The 24,133-nt window shown below is 41.9% G+C and overlaps 1 protein-coding gene across 4 annotated transcripts in view; it reads right to left on the reverse strand.

Annotated features, from left to right (window-relative positions):
* Nucleotides 1-24,133, reverse strand: part of STXBP6 (syntaxin binding protein 6) — a 269,178-nt gene that overhangs the window by 193,099 nt on the left and 51,946 nt on the right. The window lies entirely within an intron of this gene.

Below are 24,133 nucleotides of genomic sequence, written 5' to 3' on the forward strand. Positions count from 1 at the left end.
GATGATACGGTATAGAAACACAGTGGGATACTACCTAGCTATAAAAAATCAAATAATGCCATTTGCAGCAACATAGATGGAGCTAGAGATTATCATACTCCGTGAAGTAAGTCAGAATGAGGAAGACAAGTAGCATATGATATCCCTTATATGTGGAATCCAAATAAAAAATGGTATAAGTGAACTTATTTATAAAACATACAGAGTCACGCACATGGAAAACAAACATATGGTTACCAAAGGGGAAGGGGTGGTGAGGTATAAATCGAAAATTTGGGAAGTACAGAAACACACTACTATATATAAAATAGATTAACAACAAGGACCTACTATATAACACAGGGAATATTCAATATATTATAATAACCTACAATGGAAAAGAATCTGAAAAGTATATATATATGTGTGTGTGTGTGTGTGTGTGTGTGTGTGTGTGTGTGTGTGTGTGTGAAAGGTCATTTCATTGTATACCTAAAACACTATAAATCAACTGCAATGAAAAAAAATGAGCAGCGAGTTTATTTACAGTTGAGGTAATTTTCAATTTGTGGCTTAACCTCTCACTTGCTTGAAATGCATTATATTTCAATCATTAAAAGCAAGGCCTTCACATTTATAATAACTGAAAAAAATTCAAACAAAAAAGGAATACAGATTTACTTGCTGAAAATGACAAATTCAACACAAAGAGATGAACACCACAAAATGGGATCAAGAAAGTGTGACAGTCTCCACCCCAACTGTACCTGACTCTACCTAGCAGGTGGCACCCACCCCATTGCCATTCTACAAGGACCATGATTTCACCATTTCCAGTTGAGAAATCTTTCCAATGTCGAGAAATCTTTAAAGTCAAGAGGCGCACTTCGAAATCTCCTTGAACTCTAATATAAATCTATTTCCCTAACTCTATTCATAAAGGAAATAATTATATCATCTTCCCCATAATAACTATATATGCAACAGAAGACCATTAATTTAATCACCGTTCAGCTGCTTTGGATCAAGCTAAGCAATTAATCCTTATTTATTAGCCTCTTTCAATGGGTCCTATTTTCCAGGACTCCTCTGCCTCTCACTGCCATGCTCTGGACCCTCGACAAATTCTCCAGTTTCCTTAAGCTAAAGCGGACACAGAATTCTAAAAAAATATCTGACCAATGCCAAGTATTTTGAAAATGTTACCCAGCAGTTCCCACATGCTATGCTCCTGGTGTTAACTGGCACTGTGTGCCCAATAATTAAGAAAATAAAGCAGCATGTTGCTGACTCACAATGGGTCCCCTCTCTCCCCAATCCCTCAAAGTTACACATACGCAGTCCCCATGTTATATTTAGTTTCCCAAAGCTGTATTCCCTAAAGGTCTTAATTATGCTTATTTGTGTCTACTAGATTCAAGGTCAATCTGAATTTTAACTGCATATCATCCAAAAACTCAACTGTAACTTGAATAAATGAGTCAATGTTTTCTATGCCATCATTCCAGTCATCCTGGATGCCACCATCAATATCTTAATCAGTATTCAACATATGTTCAACAAATGACAAAACTAAAGGTGCAGAGAAGGCCAACGGTTTGTACAGCGTGTACACGCAGAGGTCATGCAGGCTGTACAGTGTTCGGAGATCCTGCAGAGAGATCAATAATATAGCTATACACAGCAACGGCAGCTCAAAGAGCTGCCCAGTGGGTCGTCATTTCCTTCTCCATTCCCAACCCAGGGATAAACCTATATCTCCTGCATTGTAGGAGGATTCTTTACTGCTGAGCCACAGGGGAACAGCTGAATGTGCTAAGCAATGTTATTGTAGCAATGCTAAGTTTTGTGAATGAAATGACAGCATTTGGTTATGCTGGCGATGTCCTTGTTCTTAGGAGATATGTTATAAAGTATTTAGGGGTGAAGTGTCATGATATCTTTGACTTAATATCAAGTGATTTAGCAAAATATTCATGTTATAAAACTGTATCTATTGATACACACACACACAAATATGGAGTAAGAGAGAGGGAGAAGAAGAATGTGTGGCAAGATGTTGAAAACAGATGACTCTAGATGAATTTTACAAATGAGGCAATCGGTAAATAAACACCTATTACATGCCGCCCCAATGCTCAGTATTAGAGATGTAAGAAATAATTAAGACAGGCTCCTGGTTCTCCAGGAGTTGACTACTGATTATATTAAAGATTTCCCTTAAATTCAGGCGATTTATGATGGAAGACATGGAACATTCCTCCCAATGCAAGATTCACAAATGTTACAACACAGCTGTCCATCTATAACTGATCCACACCTGTAACTTCATAGAAGGAAAGAAATATATTTAAAAAAAAAAAAAAGAAAAAGAACATTCCCCTGGTTAAAGAAATTTCTCCCGCTTTCAATTCTGTAAGTAGGTTTCCTCAGTGGCACCAAGAATAAACAATAAAAAGTGTTGGTGTTTATTACTAAACAACAACAAAAAAATCCTTCTATGTATCCTTCAATACAGATCTGTGGCCAGGTCGATGTGCTCAGATCATATCTTATCATTGCCAGCAGGTTCTTCATCCTAGCTGAGTACAAAATGATGACAGAATCTCTTGATATGCTGACCTCTAACTGATATCCCATGATTTCCAAGAAGTTAGCAAGCAGAATTTCTCCCACTGTGATTTACCCTATGACTTTGCTAGGCAGGATATTACAATTTACAGGGACATTTTTTTTTAAAAGGAGAGAAACTAGCTTTTTTCTAGCTCCAAGGTCTCTCACCTCTCAGCACTTGGGGATGTGGGAATAAGAAAGCCAATGGTAGCACAGTGGCTTCAAACTTCTAGGAAGATTGAAGAAAGTCATCTTCCCAAAGTCATCAGGCATTCTCTGACCAGAGCCTTCCCAACAGTGGCAAGGCTTCTGCTTTTCCAACTCAGAGTCACACTTTTCTAAAATTGTGGTTAAAAGAAATAGAAAGCTATCATTTTATTATGCAAAATCTGTCAAAAGAAAAAAGAAAGAAAAGCAATACGCACGTGTTAACAAACTCATAGGAAATCCTGCTCATCTTTTGAAAAACTGGTAGGAAATGGAAATGACCTTGTGTTGCTTTTTCATATGGATATTCAGCGGCCAAGAACAAAAGGGAGAAAAAAAAAAAAACCAGAGGAAAAATAGAACCAATAACTTCAATGAGCACAAGGTTTGGAATCAAACAAACCCAAGGTTTGGGTTCAAATTTTATTTCCAAAACTGAAGACGTATAATGTGCGTAAACCTCTTAAAATTCCAGATTCTCAGTTTACTCATGTGGGAAGATCTTCACCTAATTCATGGAAGGGCTGAAAGAATTAGATGAAACAATGCATGCAAATCACTTATTCTGGTGCCTGAATCGCAATGAATACTTAAAATGGGATTTTTAAATTAACTCTCTAAGTAAGAAAAACAGAAGACACTCTTGCAGAAACTCAGTAAATGTAGCCTTCCATTTAGAAACTGTTTAAAATTTTTGTTCAGGACAAGGACATGAACACGCCTGTGAGCACCTGCGTATGTTTTTGATGCTACTCTGGAAAGGGAAATTGACAGTGGATTAGAAGAGAATGAATCAGAAAGTAAAAGGAGCACTAATGTAGATTCATAGAAATAATCTATGAGTGTTTCCCAAACCTGACTGCACATCTGAACTTGGCAAGGAGAGCTTTTCAAAAATGCAGACCCTTGGGCCCCTCCTTTACCCCCACCAAATCACAATCTTGGGATCTGCAGTTGTAATCAGCTCTCTAACTGGTTCTCCAGCAGCCACCCTGACACCTAATTAGGTGAAAAACTGAGTCTAAGGAGGAACCGTGGGGATGGAAGAGTGTATTTTCATGAGGACAGGAAGAGGATGCAGAGGACTTCTTTTCTCCCTTCAGTCAAGCAGATTTCTCAGATCTTAGGTCTTCCTGCTGGTAAATCAATGCCCTGCCCATGGCTGGAGCCCTTTGTAAGAAAATCAAGATGAATACACAGCAGTGGTACACCTCTGACCAGTGTCACTCCAATCTACATGACCCTGAAGGGGGACAGGCCATGCCACCCAGAACTATGCTGCTTTAGTCTATTGATTGTTTTGAGCTAAAAGCACCAGAATGAACAGCAAATGTGGGGAGAGGCTTCCTCTGAATTCCCTTTATCTGTCTAAAGACAAATCCTCCAAAGGAACTCAGTTGTCATAAATTCCCTCTCCAGGAGTTTCATCCACGAGGAAAGACTGACTCTTGTCACAGGAAAGGCAACTAGAAGCCCACACACACTTAGACATACTTTGTCACCAACTGTCATACCTCCCATCGAGTCCTGTAAGGGCCTTTCACGTTTTCTAAAAATCATTTTCATGTTGGAGAAGACTCTTGAGAGTCCCTTGGACTGCAAGGAGATCCAACCAGTCCATTCTAAAGGAGATCAGTCCTGGGTGTTCTTTGGAAGGAATGATGCTGAAGCTGAAGCTCCAGTACTTTGGCCACCTCATGCGAAGAGTTGACTCATTGGCAAAGACTCTGATGCTGGGAGGGATTGGGGGAAGGAGGAGAAGGGGACGACAGAGGATGAGATGGCTGGATGGCATCACTGACTTGATGGACATGAGTCTGAGTGAACTCCGGGAGATGGTGATGGACAGGGAGGCCTGGCATGCTGCAGTTCATGGGGTCGCAAAGAGTCAGACATGACTGAGCGACTGAACTGAACTGAAGAGGTCTACACCACCTCTCTCTTCCCTACCAAGAGGGTGTGTAATCCTACATTCTAAGCTGTCTCAGGAATTACTCATTTCTCTAGGGTATCTCCCAGGTACATACCAGGTATACATGTTCATAAACTTCTGATGGGTTTTCTCTTGTAATCTTTTATTACAGGGGTCTCAGCTAAGAATAAAAAATCTGCCTGCAATGTGGGAGACCTAGGTTGGATCCCTGGGTCAGGAAGTTCCCCTGGAGAAGGGAACGGCTACCCACTCCAGTATTCTGGCCTGGAGAATTCCACAGACAGAAGAGCCCATGGGTTCTTCAGGTTACAGTCCATGGGTTGCAAAGAGCCGGACACAACTGAACAACTTTTGCTTAGCTAGCAGCTAAGAATGCAGAAGAGTAAAATTATTTTTCCTCCCCTACAACCCATGAAAGTTCTCTCTTCCTGGTCCACAGCTTCTATAGGCTATAATTACAAAGCTTTCCCATCCAAGAAACCAGCCTACAATATGATTTGCAAGTCAAAGTGGCTGGCTGCCTTAAGTGGTAGTTGTAGAAACTAATCGCAGTTGGCTTTCTTCTCCCTCCAGCCTTTTCATGTATCTTCTCCCTTCAAGCCAGCTAACTCATAACCACTTTGTCAGTACACGATTGCTGTACTGAGATGATCCTCCACCCACTACCAAGAGCCAGGAAATCCTCCTTTCCCGGAGGAGTCATAAAATCCAAGGACCTCACAGAGGAGGCAGACGATATGCTAAAGGGTAGAGAGGTAAGATGTTCTCGTTCTCCAACATGAACATTTTCGGTTTCCGGTACTTGAACTGGCACTTGCCTTGTGTGTTCAGGAGACAAGGATGGGTGGTAGGGACTCATTAAAACCGCAGTGTGACAGTGCCTTCATTATTCTGCAGGTGTATCTAAGGTGGTATAGCTGATGGGGCTTAAATATTTCTCACATGAGAGGTAAAGGCCCCCTCTGGTGAAACAGGTACCTCCTATTTAGCTTAAGATTATTAGATAACTGACTCATCTAACTTTATTCACTCGCCACACTTCACATGCAGTCTTCTGGTCATCTCTGGCACTAGCTATGACAACACAAGTAATCTGGTCTCTGTGACAATCATATGCCCACTGCCAGCAAGTAACCAGAAATGCCTGGTTTTAGACTTCACCCTCTCAAACCAGTTACTGTGACTTAACCCTGAGGTAGATACACTCAAAACCAGCTGATACTAAGTTTTAAGAAGTCTCCAAGTTAACAGCAAATGGGATACATCCAGGAAAACTTTGCAGGGTGGGGCATGGGATGGTGGTGGTGGAATTAGCTGGTCTCCCCTAGCGCATGGGAAATCTAATGAGGTGACCTCAAATAACTGATAAATAAGAGAGAGAAGGTTATTCTCTAAGATCGGACTTCTGTACGCTGGCGCTTTTTGAAATTCCACAAATGCACCTTGACTTTCACCTTTAACTAGATGACACTGATCACCCAGCTCCCACTGCCTTTCTGGTTTTAAATCCATGTGTCTAGCTGGCAACTGAGCATTTCCCCTAAGAGTTAATTTAGATTCCGCCTTGTTTCTCAAAACCGCCAAGTCTCCATGACAACTAACCAATCCCCAAGTTCTGCAGATCCAGTTCAGTACTTCTGGGCTCCACCAGATCTTCTCCATCCTCGTACCTCTACCTTGGTTTGCATCTCCATCATCCCTGGTTTGAATAATTTGGATGTCCCCTAAAAGAGCATCTGTGGCACCAGCTATGACAACACAAGTAATCTGGTGGTGTGATAGAACACCAGATGGAACCACTTCCATCTTGCTTCCATTGTCCCTCTACACTGTCCAGTGTGATATTCTAAAGGATAAATATGATTCAAGTTTCACTGTATTCAACTTTTTTTCCTCCAGGCTTCAGGTCCTGAGAGGGAAACTTGATTTCCTTGCCTAGGAGCGGGGGAACACTATACATACTGAAGCCAAATTAGAGAAATGTTAAATTGCTTCCCTTAAACTTCACAGTATTTAAGTACTCAGTGTTACAAGTCAGACATTATTACACAATCATTAAACTTAGAGATAATCTAAAAATGGTAATCCTACTCCAAAATCAAAAAATATCACTTAGTAGCAAGAAAATATGCAACTTGTTAGGCAGTAAAAATCAATTTTTTTTTTTGGTGTCATAAGACCAATGAGATAACATGAGGTCAAATTTAGCTACTTTGTAAAAATTTACTCAAGTAAATTTATAAACTTTATAAAAAGTATACTCAAGTAAGGGTTACTGATTATTATACCAGGATGGTGCAAAAGTAACCATGGTTTTTGCATTGTTGAAGTTTGTCGGTTGATACTGATAATTACAATACTGTGCTGGCTTCTGCCATACACCAACATGGATCAGCCATAGCTATACATATGTCCCCTCCCTCTGGAGCCTCCTCCTACCTCCCATCATATCCCACCCCTCTAAGTTGTCACAGAGCCTCAGTTTGAGCTCTCAGTCATACAGCAAATTCCCGCTGACTATTTTACATAGGTTAGTGTCTACGTTTGCATGCTACCCTCTCCATTTGTCCTACCCTCTTCTTCCTACCCACGGCCCCCTGAGTCCATAAGTCTGCGTTGCCTTTGCTGCCCTGCAAACAGGTCCATCAGTACCATCTTTCTAGATTCCATATATATGCACTAATACACCATATCTGTTTTTCTCTTTCTGACTTACTTCACTCTGTATAATAGGCTCTAGGTTCACTCACCTCATTAGCAAGGACTCAAATGTGTTCCCGTTTATGGTTGAGTAATATTCCGTCATATATATGCACCACAACTGCTTTATCCATTCATCTGTCAATGGACATTTAGGTTGCTTCCATGTGCTAGCTACAGGAAATAGTGCTGCAATGGACACTGGGTACATATGTCTTTTCCAAACATGGTTTTCTCAGGGTATATGCCCAGTAGTGGGATTGTTGGGTCATATGATAGTTTTATTCCTAGTTTTTTAAACCAATGCTTCAAAAGTTGAACGAATTGGGCTACAAAGTTTTGCCTTATCTGCCATATTCACCTGAACTCTCAGCAACTGACTACCACTTTTTAAGCATTTCGACAACTTTTTGCAGGGAAAATGCTTCCACAAACCAGTAGGAGGAAAAAAATGCTTTCCAGGAGTTCATCAAATCCTGAAGAAAGGATTTTTACACTACAGGTATAAGCAAACTTATTTATTACAGCAAGAATGTGTTGACGGTAATGGTTCCTATTTTGATTAATAAAGATATATGTGAGCCTAGTTTTAAGGATTTAAAATTCACAATCTGAAACCACAATTATGTTTGTACCAACCTAGTAAATATGCAATTCTACTTCTACTTAAACAACTTTACTCTTAGATAAGACAGTTCTCAGGATAAAAACTTTAGTCTCTCCATACATGTAAGCGTGAGAATAAATTAACTAGGCTAATGTTTCAATCTATCAATTTTTTTCATGCAGTTCAACTACTACTTTCAACTGAAAGTTCTTATAATTAGAATCTAAATAGAGAGTTAGATAAGCCACTAGAATAGACAGATAACTTTAATCTGGTTGTAACATTCAAAGTTGAACACTGCAGTCACTACAAGTTCATCATTCTTTTTTTTTTTTTTTTTTAGTTTTTATTTTTAAATTTTAAAATCTTTAATTCTTACATGCATTCCCAAACATGAACCCCCCTCCCACCTCCCTCCCCATAACATCTTTCTGGGTCATCCCCATGCACCAGCCCCAAGCATGCTGCATCCTGCGTCAGACATAGACTGGCGATTCAATTCACATGATAGTATACATGTTAGAATGTTATTCTCCCAAATCATCCCACCCTCTCCCTCTCCCTCTGAGTCCAAAAGTCCGTTATACACATCTGTGTCTCTTTCCCTGTCTTGCATACAGGGTCGTCATTGCCATCTTCCTAAATTCCATATATATGTGTTAGTATACTGTATTGGTGTTTTTCTTTCTGGCTTACTTCACTCTGTATAATCGGCTCCAGTTTCATCCATCTCATCAGAACTGATTCAAATGAATTCTTTTTAACGGCTGAGTAATACTCCATTGTGTATATGTACCACAGCTTTCTTATCCATTCATCTGCTGATGGACATCTAGGTTGTTTCCATGTCCTGGCTATTATAAACAGTGCTGCGATGAACATTGGGGTACATGTGTCTCTTTCAATTCTGGTTTCTCGGTGTGTATGCCCAGAAGTGGGATTGCTGGGTCATAAGGTAGTTCTATTTGCAATTTTTAAGGAATCTCCACACTGTTCTCCATAGTGGCTGTACTAGTTTGCATTCCCACCAACAGTGTAGGAGGGTTCCTTTTCTCCACACCCTCTCCAGCATTTATTGCTTGCAGATTTTTGGATCGCAGCCATTCTGACTGGTGTGAAGTGGTACCTCATTGTGGTTTTGATTTGCATTTCTCTAATAATGAGTGATGTTGAGCATCTTTTCATGTGTTTGTTAGCCATCCGTATGTCTTCTTTGGAGAAATGTCGATTTAGTTCTTTGGCCCATTTTTTGATTGGGTCGTTTATTTTTCTGGAATTGAGCTGCATAAGTTGCTTGTATATTTTTGAGATTAGTTGTTTGTCAGTTGCTTCATTTGCTATTATTTTCTCCCATTCAGAAGGCTGTCTTTTCACCTTGCTTATATTTTCCTTTGTTGTGCAGAAGCTTTTAATTTTAATTAGATCCCATTTGTTTATTACTAGAGCTAATCAATGAATATAGTAAAGTTGCAGGATATAAAATCAACACACAGAAATCCCTTGCATTCCTATACACGAATAATGAGAAAGTAGAAAAGAAATTAAGGAAACAATTCCATTCACCATTGCAACGAAAAGAATAAAATACTTAGGAATATATCTACCTAAAGAAACTAAAGACCTATATATAGAAAACTATAAAACACTGATGAAAGAAATCAAAGAGGACACTAATAGATGGAGAAATATACCATGTTCATGGATTGGAAGAATCAATATAGTGAAAATGAGTATACTACCCAAAGCAATTTACAAATTCAATGCAATCCCTATCAAGCTACCAGGCACATTTTTCACAGAACTAGAACAAATAATTTCAAGATTTGTATGGAAATACAAAAAACCTCGAATAGCCAAAGCAATCTTGAGAAAGAAGAATGGAACTGGAGGAATCAACTTGCCTGACTTCAGGCTCTACTACAAAGCCACAGTCATCAAGACAGTATGGTACTGGCACAAAGACAGACATATAGATCGATGGAACAAAATAGAAAGCCCAGAGATAAATCCACACACATATGGACACCTTATCTTTGACAAAGGAGGCAAGAATATACAATGGAGTAAAGACAATCTCTTTAACAAGTGGTGCTGGGAAAACTGGTCAACCACTTGTAAAAGAATGAAACTAGATCACTTTCTAACACCGCACACAAAAATAAACTCAAAATGGATTAAAGATCTAAATGTAAGATCAGAAACTATAAAACTCCTAGAGGAGAACATAGGCAAAACACTCTCAGACATAAATCACAGCAGGATCCTCTATGATCCACCTCCCAGAATGCTGGAAGTTCATCATTCTTTTTTGGTAGAAACAAGAAGGGCTAAGGAATGGGTTTGCCAATGGTACAAAACTAGATGGGGATGGTTGACCAAGCCAAGAGTCCAAATTTGAGACTTAAAAAGACTTACAAAGATTGAGATTAAATCAATAAGTCATAAAGAAAATCTGCTAGAAATATCCTAGAAGGAGCCAGAAACTTCCAAACAGGAAAAATAAAAATTTTAAGTATGTAAGCTAAAAACATTCCCCATTCTGTTAGAAAAAATATTTGGAGATAGACCAAAAAATATCTTAAGGGGGGAGTTCCAAACAAAGACTGTGTACATGGACATCGTTTGGGATGCCAGGTCCTGATAGATTCAGGCAATCTGGGCGGGGGAGGATCTGGGACTTGTTTTCTTGATATCTTTGATGTATTCTACTGAATAACCAGGTAAAGAACCACTGTCTTAAAACCACTGTATTTAATGAATTATTAATACAATAAAGACTCCATAAACATGTTTTGAGAGTACAAGGCAGACGCTCTGTAAAGCTCTAGTAATGAGTCACTGAGGTTTGTACAGCACTTCATGATTTATAGAACACCTCCACGCAATCCCAAGTACACAATCAAGACAGCGGCTAAACGTATCTTGCAAAGTTTGCTCTTTTTGTAAATTAGAATCTTTAGGTGTATGTGTTTATGAATGGAAAACTATGCCATTTTAAACCTACCCCTATTGATCTAAGGATTATGAAGAGGTATAATTACTTTCTTACCGAGATTAGTATTTGAATTGAAATTTTTTAAACCAGCAACTCCACTACTAGAGAAAAACGAAATGCTGTATGTATTAGAGATGATGCATGCTTACTCCAGATCCATTTTTAAGAGTGAAACATAAACAACCTAAATACCCATCAATATCCAATCTTCATTGGTAAAATGAAGTATAGCCCTTCCAATCAATGGATTATCATATAACTTCAAGTCATTGGTAAAGTACAGCCCTCCCAAACAATGGATTATCAAATAACTTCAAGATAGTGACTTGAAAAAAATGACTGACATAATACAGAAGTTATAGAACAGAAAACGAGCTCATGAATACAAACTTGTATGTGTGTATTGATATGCATAAAGAGGTTTCTAGGAAACAGTCTGCCAAAATGTTAATCTGATTATCTCTGTATTTTGACACAAAGAAAAACAGTATTTTATTCCACTATAACTTGACTCCTGTGTTCCTTAAGAAAAAAAATTGTTTTTGAGATACATTCTTTCTCCCCAAACTGGAAGGCATAGCAAAATGTATTTTATTGAGATCCAATGATCAGTCTGCCCTATTCTCTTTTCAACTCCTGTCCAGACATGGTGTTGGGATCCCAAAGGTGAAAGAGGATAAATTTACATCTTCAGTGAGTTGTGAGAAAGAAGAGCAGATGCTGTGAATGATTCCAGCCAGGCCTGGAAGTGATTTCTGGTGAGAAGAAAATGCCACCTTTCCTCTGAGCAAATGCAGCTCCATGCTAGGGCCCACAGTCTTGTGAGCGGAAGTTCAGTCGGACGTCAGCCTGTATCTGCTCCCTCAGACACACTCCGTGTTCAATTCAGTCGCTCAGTCATCTCCAACTCTTTGCGACCCCATGGACTGCAGCACATCAGGCTTCCCTGTCCATCACCAAATCTCAGAGTTGACTCAAACTCATGTCCATTGAGTTAGTGATACAATCCAACCATCTCATCCTCTGTTATCCCCTTCTCCTCCCACCTTCAATCCTTCCCAGCATCAGGACCACTGCAAAAACAGGGCAACCACACACAGCAACCCTGGTCATGACCCTTAGCTCTTTAAGGAAGGACAAGAGGAAGGTCTTTTCTACCATCAGGCTACCAAATACCATTAAGACCTGGCTGGCTTTCTCTTCCATGTGTATACTAACCCTCCTCTTGTAGAAGACATTACGTTCACAGGATCCTCCAAGCCAGTGACTCACGTCTGCTTCAATTACAAATCTAGACTATTGTCTTCTCCTCTTTCCTTGTTTATATGTTCAGTAAGCACACGCTTCTTGTCGGCTTAATATCCAAAGAACAAACTCTACTCTGCACCCAGATCACAGGACCTATATTTACAGAAGTTTATTTACATGGTGGGTGGACTTTTTTAGCTGCCTTAGAGATCACTTCCCTAACTTTAACAGATGATATGATAAAGCCAAAAAAATAACATTACCAACAACAAAAAAAGGGTGCTGCGAATATGCCATTCAGAGGATTTGCTGAAGGATTTATTCTGTAATAGAACCTCCACATTCACAAGCTTAAATTTCCAGGACCAGCTAAGCTGGTTCTATAGCACCCATATACCAATTCTGCAGTAATGGGGAGAAATAAAGTACGAAAGGGAAGGGCAATTTGGGGTGTGCATAATGACAAGATTATTGATCCAAAGTGTGAGGCAGGCCTTAAAAATGAATTTAGGCACATCAAAGAAAGAACAGAGGGTTTAGGGAAAACAAACTAAAAGAAGCTCCAGTTGTTGGCATTTTGCAATTTTCAAGTACTCATGTCATTGTGGTACCCAACAGCTAGCTGGCAAACTAACAAAACAATATGTTGGCCTAAGAGCATTGTTTATAGACAGCACTCATAATAGACAAATCTATTCCCACCAAATATGGACAAAGCCACACGAGGACTGACAACACGAAAATAAACATTTTAATTGTGTGCCATGCTTGGTACTGCTTGCTGAGTTAGATTGCTTCTTTTCTTCCTTGACACTGAAGATAAAAGCATAAAAGAGCCTTTTTCATACTTGTTAACTCAAATCTTAGGTAAATTATAAATTCTCTTGATTTAGCTATTTCTATTTCAGAACAGACCTGGAACATAATACTAGCCAATCAGCCATTGCATGTATGCTCAGTCGTGTCCGACCCTTTTGAGACCCCGTGGACTGGAGCCCACCAGGCTCCTCTGTCCATGGGACTCCCCAGGCAAGAATACTGGAGTGCATTGCCATTTCCTACTCCAGAGTATCTTCCCGATCCAGGAATCGAACCCATGTCCCTTGCGTCTCTTGCATTGGCAAGCAGATTCTCTACCATTGCACCACCTGGGAAGCCCTAATGCCGATGGTCAATGGCCAATTTTTTAAGGGTATAAAATGTACACAAAATGAAAATGTTGTTAAAACAAGTTTACAGATTTTCTAACAATCCAAAAATCAGAGCAAATCTTCTCAAAATAGTCTCTAGATATCCATTCTGAGAGCATTTCCTCCTTGAATCCCTTATTTGGAGAATATTGTCACTTTTTAATTTCTTCAGATCGTTCAGTTAGTTTTCTGTAATTGATGTTTTCTCAGTGTTATACTCTGACATTATGTCCTCCAGAGCAACGAGGGCTGCAGAAGCAATGTGGCACATCCAGAAGGCTTAGACGTATTTACCTCGTCAACCTCAAAGACAAGCCACTCTGTCCTTCAAAGACTCAGTTTTACAAATGCGATTTTCAATAAGGTCATTAAACTTCTCATACGGATTGGGCCAAGGATTGCCATTTCAACTTTAATCAGTTTCCCCAAGGGTCAAGTTCATGACTTTGTGCCTGTGTAATGTAATCTGAATGGGCTTCCCAGGTAGCACTAATGGTAAAGAACCCGTCTGCCAAAGCAGCAGACAAGAGACGCGGGTTTGATCCTGCTTCAGGAAGATCCCTGACGCAGGTCAGGAAGATCCCTTGGAGAATGGCACGGCAACCGACCCCAGTATTCTTGCCTGGAGAATCCCATGGACAGAGAAGCCTGGGGGTATGGTTCATAGGGTCACAAAGAGCCAGACACAACTGAAGTGACTTAGCACATAATATAAGCTGAACAGCGCTGGAAGATTCTCTCCCAGCTTTTCCCATCACCTCAAATTCCAACAGGAGACACATACAATTAAACAAAAGACTTTGGTATTTGCAAGTCCCCATTAATACATTCATATGTGGGAGGGGGAGAGTGAGAATCCATTTTACAGATGAGGAAACTAAGGCTCAGAATAGCTAAGTAAGTTGCTCTAGATCATGCAGCTTTTCAAGGACAGAGCTAGGATCTGAACCTAGGAAGCATGATCCTCGGAGTCTTGGCCTACCTCACTATCTCCTATTAAAGAAACAAAAAAGGCAGAGAGAGATGAGATAGAAACACATTCCTAGTAGATCAAGACAAATTCATCTGCTTCACAGTTTTGCCTCTGATCAGCCTTGCTTTCGGTTGGACGAGTTATCATCCCTGCCCAGCTACTACAAAGATAACGAATCAGGCTGGAGTTTGAAGTCCTTTCTGGATATCTGTTCATCTTGGGTGTGCAGGTCACGCTGTGAAATTGGCAAATAGGATCACGTAATCTAGACAGAATAGAGCTTGTTTTGATTCCACAAATGAAAAACTGGGGAGTTAAGAATATGTTAGTGGAGAGAGTTTATGATAAATCTCTATCTCCATAAATAGGACAGTGCCCACCAAAGCCTCACAGCTGTTCGTCAGCCTCCTTTGGAGACCAGCCGTTTACAACAGGAGTCAGCTCCCAGGAGGATCTTGGATGGCTGCCACCAGGCTATTTTATGAACCTTGTGGGCTATTTTCCAAACCGGAAAAGGCTTAAAAATGAAAGGCACATATTTCAAAGATTTCTGCTTGTTCTCAGGGGAAACTCCTCTTTCCACTTCCTGAGCTGTATTACCCCCTCTAGTATTTCAAAAGCACAACTTGGACCCTCCTTGGTACCTCCTGCCACACACACTTTCTGCACCTTCGATCTTCCGCTGCCAGTGCTTCAGGCAACCTTAGCTGCTTCCCCAACAGCAAAGCCCCCTGGTTTCACCCATTTGAAACTGGCAAGAGGAGTTCTATCCACTTGACTTCACTGAGGAAGATCTTGGCAAGAACTTCCAAATGAGCCAACCAACAACCACTTCTTGACATCGTTAGGAGCCCTGCCAATCAGCTGCCTATACTTCAGTTGAAAGACGTGAGCAAGTAGGTATGTGGGCATTCTTAAGCTTACACATTTAACAGCTGGAAGTGATTTAGGGATTTTCTAGCTCATTCAACTCTCTCCTTGAATGGTACAAAAACTGAAGTCTAGAGGTTAATACCCAAATCATACAGAGTACCAAGGTCAAGATGAGGGCTAACTATTGTTCTCCACTTTGTTGTGATGCTCTTTCAAGTATAAGTGATGAGAGTAATCCTGAGTTTGTGGAAGGTGAGACCATGTGGTGTGTCAGAAGGGGGAGGGAAAGACAGAAAACGTCATTTATTGCTGCGGGGACTCTTCTCTGATTCGTCCTCTTTTTCTTATGAATTGGCATGAAATTAAGTGTTGGACTAGAATATTTCTCAACCTCAACTTTTGGCTCTCACCTTCTACTCCTTTGAATTTTCACGGTTTGTGTTTCTCGTTTGGGTGTTAAGTCCAAAAGCAATGATGGCTGCCCAAGTGGAACAGCTTGAGATAGTCCAAGAAGCACAGAGCTGTTTTGGCCAAGTCCGAAGCCACAGGCCCCTGCGCTGACCCCAACTAACAGGAGCCCCTCCCACCATCTCAGTGCTTTGAGCCACTGGAAGGAGAACGTGCCCTGGGCAAAGGCATGAGTCCATTACCAGCCTGGGAATTAACGTTCTGGATTGGAAGGCAGGGGGACGTGGTCTCCTGAAAGCACGTGTTAATCATGGCCAGAGCCTAGATGAGCCGCTATAAGGGTGTCTCAGTGCCTATTCCAGGCCCTGGGAAACAACAGGAGAGGAAAATAGGAATATGTCAGGCCCAGTTCTTGTCTTCAGAACTGCACCCTTAGCCTCAGTACAAAAACACTACCAGGTGCCTGCAATCTGTAATCAGTGCTCTATTAAAATGCTCTCAGAAATGCCGGAATTATCCTGACTTCCACACACAGCTGCACAAGGTCCTACTGGGTAACTGAAGAGTCTCTACAGGTTCACTTGAGACTCCCCAGAAGCAACAAACTAGAATGCCTTGGTTAGGATCCAACGTCCAATCAACAGTGAAATCTCCATGTGAGACGGATGAGTGGGAAGGCAGGCATCCCTCCTCTATGCATCAGGGTTGCCACCGAACAGCCTACAAATCCAGGTCAGATTCAAGGTCCATAGGCAAATGAGGATTCTGCCCCATTCAATCAGCTCTTCTGTCATTCAATGTCAACCCCTTTCTTAATCAGCATGTTCTAGAAAATAGCTAACTTCTGACCTAACCAGCTGTGCAATGTTTGATAGGGAAGAAAAAACCTATCAATTGAACACTACTCTAAGACTAACTCAGATTAACACTAGTGTCACACATTAACAAATTACACAGACATTCAAGCACAAGTAATCCAGCTCACCATTCAGAATCTGGAGCCAGGACACAGTGGCCACTTGCCCCTACACTCAATCTTACAGAGCTTAGGTGGTGAAAAGAAGACGAGATTGGTCCTCAGATGATCAGATCTGAACTCTGTCTTTGCCTTTACTTGATGAATAAATTTGAGTAGAAAATTTGAGTAACAAAGAAATTCCCCCTGGGGTCAGGACCTTTCCTTCTTCACACATTTACTGAATAATTACCAAGATCTGGGCTTTGCATAAGGGATGGAGATTATAGACCAGGTAGATCTATCCAACAGAAAGAGTCTAGCCAAGGAGAAGGACAAGGACAACAGGCCACCCGTGACTAAATGAGGAGTCTGACGCTGCTGCTCCACAGCACCAGAAGAGGCGAGTACTTTAATCCTTCAGAAGCTGGTGATCAGGAGCTGCTTACTCTGTTAAGCCTATCTTTGAAATGTAATTAAAGAATTTAATGATGTTGGCCTGCTGGGATTACACAGGGAGATCCACCTTGATGGAAAGTTATGGAAGCTGTTAACTTTGAATGACCTGACATATGCCTGGACTGACACCTGGGATCTGTGCTAGGGGTGTGCCCTGGACCCTTCAGGAGAGATGGACACAGCTGGACCTAAGGTGAGTGCAGCATTCTGCCTGCGGGTACACATTCATTTCTTTTTTTTTTCCTTTCACTGTCCCACATTCATTTCTGCACAGACCTTTAGTTCAGTTCAGTCGCTCAGTCGTGTCCGACTCTTTGCAACCCCATGAATCGCAGCACGCCAGGCCTCCCTGTCCATCACCAACTCCCGGAGTTCACTCAGACTCACGTCCATTGTGTCAGTGATGCCATCCAGCCATCTCATCCTCTGTCGTCCCCTTCTCCTCCTGCCCCCAATCCCTCCCAGCATCAGAGTCTTTGCCAATGAGTCAACTCTTTGCATGAGGTGGCCAAAGCACTGGAGTTTCAGCTTTATTTAGCATCATTCTACACTTTCAGAAAAGCAAGGGGAAACTCCGGGTAACTTGTGTGGTGTTGGGGGGAATGGTCAGATAAGCTGCTACAGGAAAAAGGTGGCTGAGAGAAATATAAACTCCTCAGATGTCCATTTGGTCTTAAGTATGAAGTGGGAGGAGGGGAGGTAAAAGGTGAACTTGTAAAATGTTCATTCATTGCCACCGGTTCACTGTAGTGGGAGTGGATAGACTGAGGTTATCAATGGATAGCTTTGTAAGAATAAGTTTTCTTGGCCCATGTACATTTTAAAATGGCATATTTTAATGGAATCTAGAACGATGGTACTGATGAACCTATCTGTAGAGCAGCAACGGAGACACAGATATTGAGAACTGACTTGTGGACACGGCTGGAGAGGAAAGAAAGGAAAGGGTGGATGTATGTAGAGAGTAACATGGAAATATACATTATCATATGTAAAATAGATAGCCAGTGGGAATTTGCTGTTTGACTCGGGGAATTCAAGCTGGGACTTGGTGATGGCCTGGAGGGGTGGGATGGTGTGGGGGGTGGGGGGGATGTTCAACTGGGGGGAATATGGGTAGACCTATGGCTGATACATGTTGATGTTTGGTAGAAACCAACAATACTGTAAAACAATTATCCTTCAATTAAAAATGAATAAATTAAAAAAATAAAAATGCATATTTTATGTGAGACAGATTTCTAGGGAATTCCCTGGTGGTCCAGGGGCGAGAACTCCATGCTTTCACTGCTGAGCACAAGTTCAGTCCCTGGTTGGGGAACTGGGATCCTACAAGGTGTGGCCAAAAAGAAGAAAAAGACTTCTAGTTTCTCCTGAAGATTGGGAAGTTTCAGCAACACTAGCCCTGCAGCTTTCTCTTCTCCTAATCCACCCCACTGCAACACACACACACACATGCACGCACGCACACACGTGCGCACACACACACACACACACAAGTCAACAGCTCTCAATAACCGCTGCTGTCCTAAGGATCCCCAGCTTCATGCAGAGAGCTTAAATATATACTACTCGCGTTTTTAAAATACAATTATATCTGGCCTTTTGCTCATAGCCTATGCAGCAGACTTTTTAGATATTTGTGTTCACCTCAAAAGTACCTGCTAAGTCGCTTCAGTCGTGTCCAACTCTGTGTGGCTCCATAGACAGCAGCCCACCAGGCTCCCCTGTCCCTGGGATTCTCCAGGCAAGAACACTGGAGTGGGTTGCCATTTCCTTCTCCAATGCAATGAAGGTGAAAAGTGAAGGTGAAGTCGCTCAGTCTTGTCCGACTCTTCGAGACCCCATGGACTGCAGCCTACCAGGCTCCTCCGTCCATGGGATTCTCCAGGCAAGAGTACTGGAGTGGGGTGCCATCAGAGCAATAAATGACATGATGCTAAACCATCATTCTCAGGATAATCACCATCTGTTTTACACCTTGTAGGAAATACCTAACACTGTGCATTGTTACAAATTTGATTTGTTAATTCTCTATCTATGTATGTGTGTATATGCATGCTCCTATAAACACAGAAATCCCCCTGTATCCACTTGTCTTTGGTAAGCCCTCCACTCCAACCCAGCAAAAAGCTGGGAAGCTCTGAAGGGAAAGAGGACAGGGCTGGGAACAGAAACTTTTACAAGCTAAATTAAGACTAAATAACACATGCTGGGAAAAAAAAAAAAAAACACACCACTCCAATACCTTAATTAGTTTGAAGTTATTTGGTGTTGGTTGATGGCTGCACCATTCCTTGATCCGTACTTAGTTATTTGTGCTGATTTCCTCTATTCTAATTCTACCTCTCATTTATCATACAGTGCTCAATGATATGTAAATATAAAGACAGCTCATTGAACTGACTGAGATAGAAGAAGTGCAAATGATTAAATGCAAATGCAAAAGTCATGTCAATACAGAGCGGAAAACAGAATTTTTCTTTCTTCTTCTCCCTATGCAATTAACTCAGAAACCACACGTAAATTAGCCAAGAAAGAATGTTCAGAGATAAACAAGCTTGATTACAAAATCCCAACCCCATAGATACCTACTCTATCTCTTACAAAATTAGAGTGCTCTAAACTCTTAACAGGAGCTGAAGGGGGAAAAAACATCCAAAAAGATTCTGGTTTGAGATGCAGCCACTGAGCTGATAGTTTTATGCTATGTCACACCAATAACTATCAAAGAACTCATTTAAAAAAAAAAAAACAAAAAACCCTCCACAACCAGAATTCAACAAGGAAAGACACAGGAAAAAAAACAGAAGGAAAGGCATAGGAAGAAAATAGAAGAATCCATGGCATCGGTGTTTCCAAAGAGACAGGTCAATCAACAGCCTAAAGGACAAGTCTAGAGTAGCTGTTTCCAGATCAGGAACTCATTTCATAGGTGAAGAGGAAAGGCAGCAAGCCAAGGGCTTAGCCGTCAGGGCTCCTCCAATACATCTTACTGTGTCCAAGCATCTGGCCTCCCAATGCCAGCAGGAGGCTGCCTGTTACTGGATGTGTGGTCTATTCCACTAGGCAGAATATAGGCTGAGCTGGTGACCAATGCATGTATCTCACAGCTAGATTAAGGGGTAGAAATTTCTTTTCCCTATTTTAAAAAATGAGCACACAACAGGATGTGTTGAGTATTACATGTAACGTTTAGTCGGTTGGTTCCAGGATGGCTAGACTGCACTGAGAGAGACCCAGAGCTGAAATGGACATCACTGAGAGTTGGGGATTCAGGTCTCCTGATGGGGTCCCATGACTGCTTCTCAATGTAACAGCTGCTGACAATGACTTTTGAGTGCATCCTATTAGGAAAGGCTAAGTGAACGTGTACTTTAACCTATGAAGACTGGGCTACATTAGAAGAAGATATCTTTGGAACTACATGTAGGAAGTGAGTTATGAGCCAAGCCCAGAAGGCTATAATTGGACAGGTCACAACTCAGAATGCCTTGCTTCTCACTTTATGGTTCTCAGGGGAGCTACCCAACTGCCTGCTTTTATAAGCCACATGGGTACATCTTCCCAGTCCCCAGTCCAAGCTGAGTGGAACAGGAAAAGGACCCTGCCATAGGAAGAGTCGATCCAGCTATAATATGCTCTTGCTTAAAAAGAGAAGCTGGGCCAATCAGATTCTAAAAGAAAATAGCAAATGCCCCAACATTAGTGGGTGCTGAAGCTTTGTCTCATGATGCAGAGAGAGGCTGAAAGAAGACAGATAACATGCAAGGCAAAGGTGATAGGAAACCCACCTGCAGACTGAGGAAAGGATGGTGTGGATATGCAGAGAGAAGAGGAGGGGGAGAGAGAGAGAGAAAAGGAAAGGAGACACCCAGAGCTTCCCGAGTACACCTGGTTTTCCAGTTTATAAGCAGGGTTATGAAAAACTGCTACTTTCCCGGAGTCACTGGTATGAGTTACTCTTACATGCAGACAAAAGAACTGGAAACAATGAACATTGGCAAGCAACTTCAAATCACTTTCCCTATTCGTATGTTAGGCCTAACACCGGCCAAATGAGTTGACACAGGCCTTGGGGGGAGTATGGTCTGATTAACCTGAATATGTAATTTCTCATTATTGAGGGTCATGGACACTAAAATGACAGCAAGTCCAGAGTTTTAAAGAAACAGAAAAACTTTCCTCGCCTATGTTACATGCTCAGCTCACTGAGCTTTTATCATTCCTACAGGCAAGACAAATCCAGTCAAAAGACATATTAATGCAAGATGACTTCAGTCTGTACTTTATGTAAGGAGGGGGAAATCAACCAATTCAAGGTTATGATTCCCACAAACTCAAACCACATTAAATATGTCAGCTAAAAAATAAAAAAGAATGCCTAGAAGACAAACTTTGGTGACAGACAAGTAAACCTCTGAGTACTGCCTTGTCTCATGACTGCACAACCTCAGGGGCTCTCTTTCTTACACAGGACTTCCGACTCCAGAGCTGGTCGAGCTCCTGCCCCACCTCCTCCCCTCCACATCCACTCCCAGCTCCCACGTGGCGCAGTAGCACCCAAGGGCTTGGTGGCCTTGTCCCAGCACGGCCAGTCTTCCTCCCGCTGCTTCTCCCCAGGCTGGGTTAGCTGCCTCTCTTTTGTACCACGAGTGTGGCTTTATCACTATGCCTGACACATATTTGGCAACTGTAAGTTTCTGCTTGTGGGTCTGTGTCTTCAAGCAGATTCTCAGCTCCTAAATTAACCCAGGCACCTAGCACAGTGGCTGGTATACCACAGGGCTGAGAAGGCCCATCTTAAATGCATGCCTTTAAGGCCCATGCTCCCTCTTGTCCCATCTTCTCTGGGCTGGCAGATTTCCTCATAAGGGTATTACTCAGCACCACAGCCAGGCTAGAGACTGCTGTGACCCTCTGTTAACTTTTCTTTTCCTTGGCTCTGCTGCCTTCATACCAAAGACAAAACTGTGACCAATCCCAAGAAGGCACGTTCAATGCTTCAGACAGTAAAGCGTCTGCCTACAACTCGGGAGACCCGGGTTCGATCCCTGGGTCGGGAAGATCCCCTGGAGAAGGAAATGGTACCGCACTCCAGTGTTCTTGCCTGGAGAATCCCATGGATGGAGGAGCCTGGTGGGCTACAGTCCATGGGGTTGCAAAGAGCTGGACACGATTGAACGACTTCACTTTCACTTTCTTTCACTTTCAAACATATTAAACAGACTTAAAAAAAAAAAAAGGTAAAAGATACAGTCTTACCAGCTTACATAAAACAGCTTCAAGACCATAATCCAGGGGTCAGCAAACATAAAGAGCCATATAGTAAACAATTTAGGTTTAGAAGCCATTGAGTCTCAGTTATAGGTCCTCAACTCTGCTGTTACAGCATGAAAGCAAACACAGGCAAGAGATAAATGAACAGGCAGCCTGTGTTCCAAGAGAACGTTATTTACAAAAACAAGCGGCCAGTCCACAAGCTGGGAGTTTGCAGATACCTAATTAACCCAATGCAACAAACACGTATCGTGGACATACACATATGTAAAACATCAAGGCCAGATGCTGAGGGGTGTGCTGCAGTGTCCCAGGCCCACATTATTCTTGAAGACAATCACCCATAAAGAACAAAGAAAAATAGGCAGACCAGATGAGTATGATAAAGAAGTTACCAGCAACACTCAACAGTCAACTTTTGAGCGCCTGAACTATTGACCATGACCTTCTATTGCAACCTCTCTGACCTTCACAGTTGCCTTCAATCAACCTTTCTCCACTACCGTTCTCTCTCCCAAGATGCTATTACTCCTCTGGGTTCTGCCCTCTGCTGTCTTCTCTCCACCCTCTATAGTTTCCCTTGGTAATTTCATTCATTCCTAGAACTTCAAGTACCACCTGTAGGCTGAAAACCAATCACATCTACATCTTCTTCCCAGACAGACACAATGAACTTCCACCTGGATAAAACACAGACACACAGACTCAATAGTCCAAAACTGAATAAATCATCTTCCCATAAACAGTTTCTAGTACTGCGTTCCTGTCTTCAGTAAACAGCATCACCAGACACCCAAGTCAGAAACCGGAAACACAAGGCTCCTCCTCCTCCTTCTCCACTCCCACTGATCCAGGCCATGATCCCTCACAATACATCAGTTGCCAAATCCTGCTCAATTTCACATTTTAAACCTGCATCTACTCACTTCCTAGCCTCAATCAGTCATCATCTCCTGTCTCTATAATAACCACTGAACTGATCATGTCTGGAGGCATGAGGTTATTACTGTTCAAGATCCAAGAGGTAAGCAACTCAGTCCCAGGATCCCATGTTTCAGGTTTATTTCCTGGGAATTAGTCCCTGTGCCACATCCTGCATCAGTCAGTATCCAGTCAAAACACAGATGCCAGGCTGGCACTTCACATAGAGGTGATCAGATGTAGGGAACTGGAGACACAAGGTATTAGAGAGCTGAAAGACTAGCTAGTGGAAGCAGAAGTAACAGGGATTGTTAATTCCGGGAAGCAGCTGCCATCCTGGGAGTGGGAGGAGCAAAGGGGAGTGGGTGTGGTTCAGTTCAGTGGCTCAGTTCAGTTCAATTGCTCAGTCATGTCCGACTCTTTGCAACCCCATGGACTGGAGCACGCCAGGCTTCCCCATCTTTCACTAACTCCCAGAGCTTACTCGAACTCACGTCCATCGAGTTAGTGATGCCATTCAACCATCTCATCCTCTGTCATCCCCTTCTCCTCTTGCCTTTAATCTTTCCCAGCAGCAGGGTCTTTTCAAATGAGTCAGTTCTTCACATCAGGCCAAAGTATTGGAGTTTCAGCTTCAGCATCAGTCCTTCCAAAGAACACCCAGGACTGATCTCCTTCAGAATGGACTGGTTGGATCTCCTTGCAGTCCAAGGGACTCTCAAGAGTCTTCTCCAACACCACAGTTCAAAAGCATCAATTCTTCAGCGCTCAGCTTTCTTTATAGTCCAGCTC

Source organism: Ovis aries, chromosome 18 (assembly GCF_016772045.2).
Source record: "Ovis aries strain OAR_USU_Benz2616 breed Rambouillet chromosome 18, ARS-UI_Ramb_v3.0, whole genome shotgun sequence".
In the NCBI taxonomy this organism is placed as follows: Eukaryota; Metazoa; Chordata; class Mammalia; order Artiodactyla; family Bovidae; genus Ovis; species Ovis aries.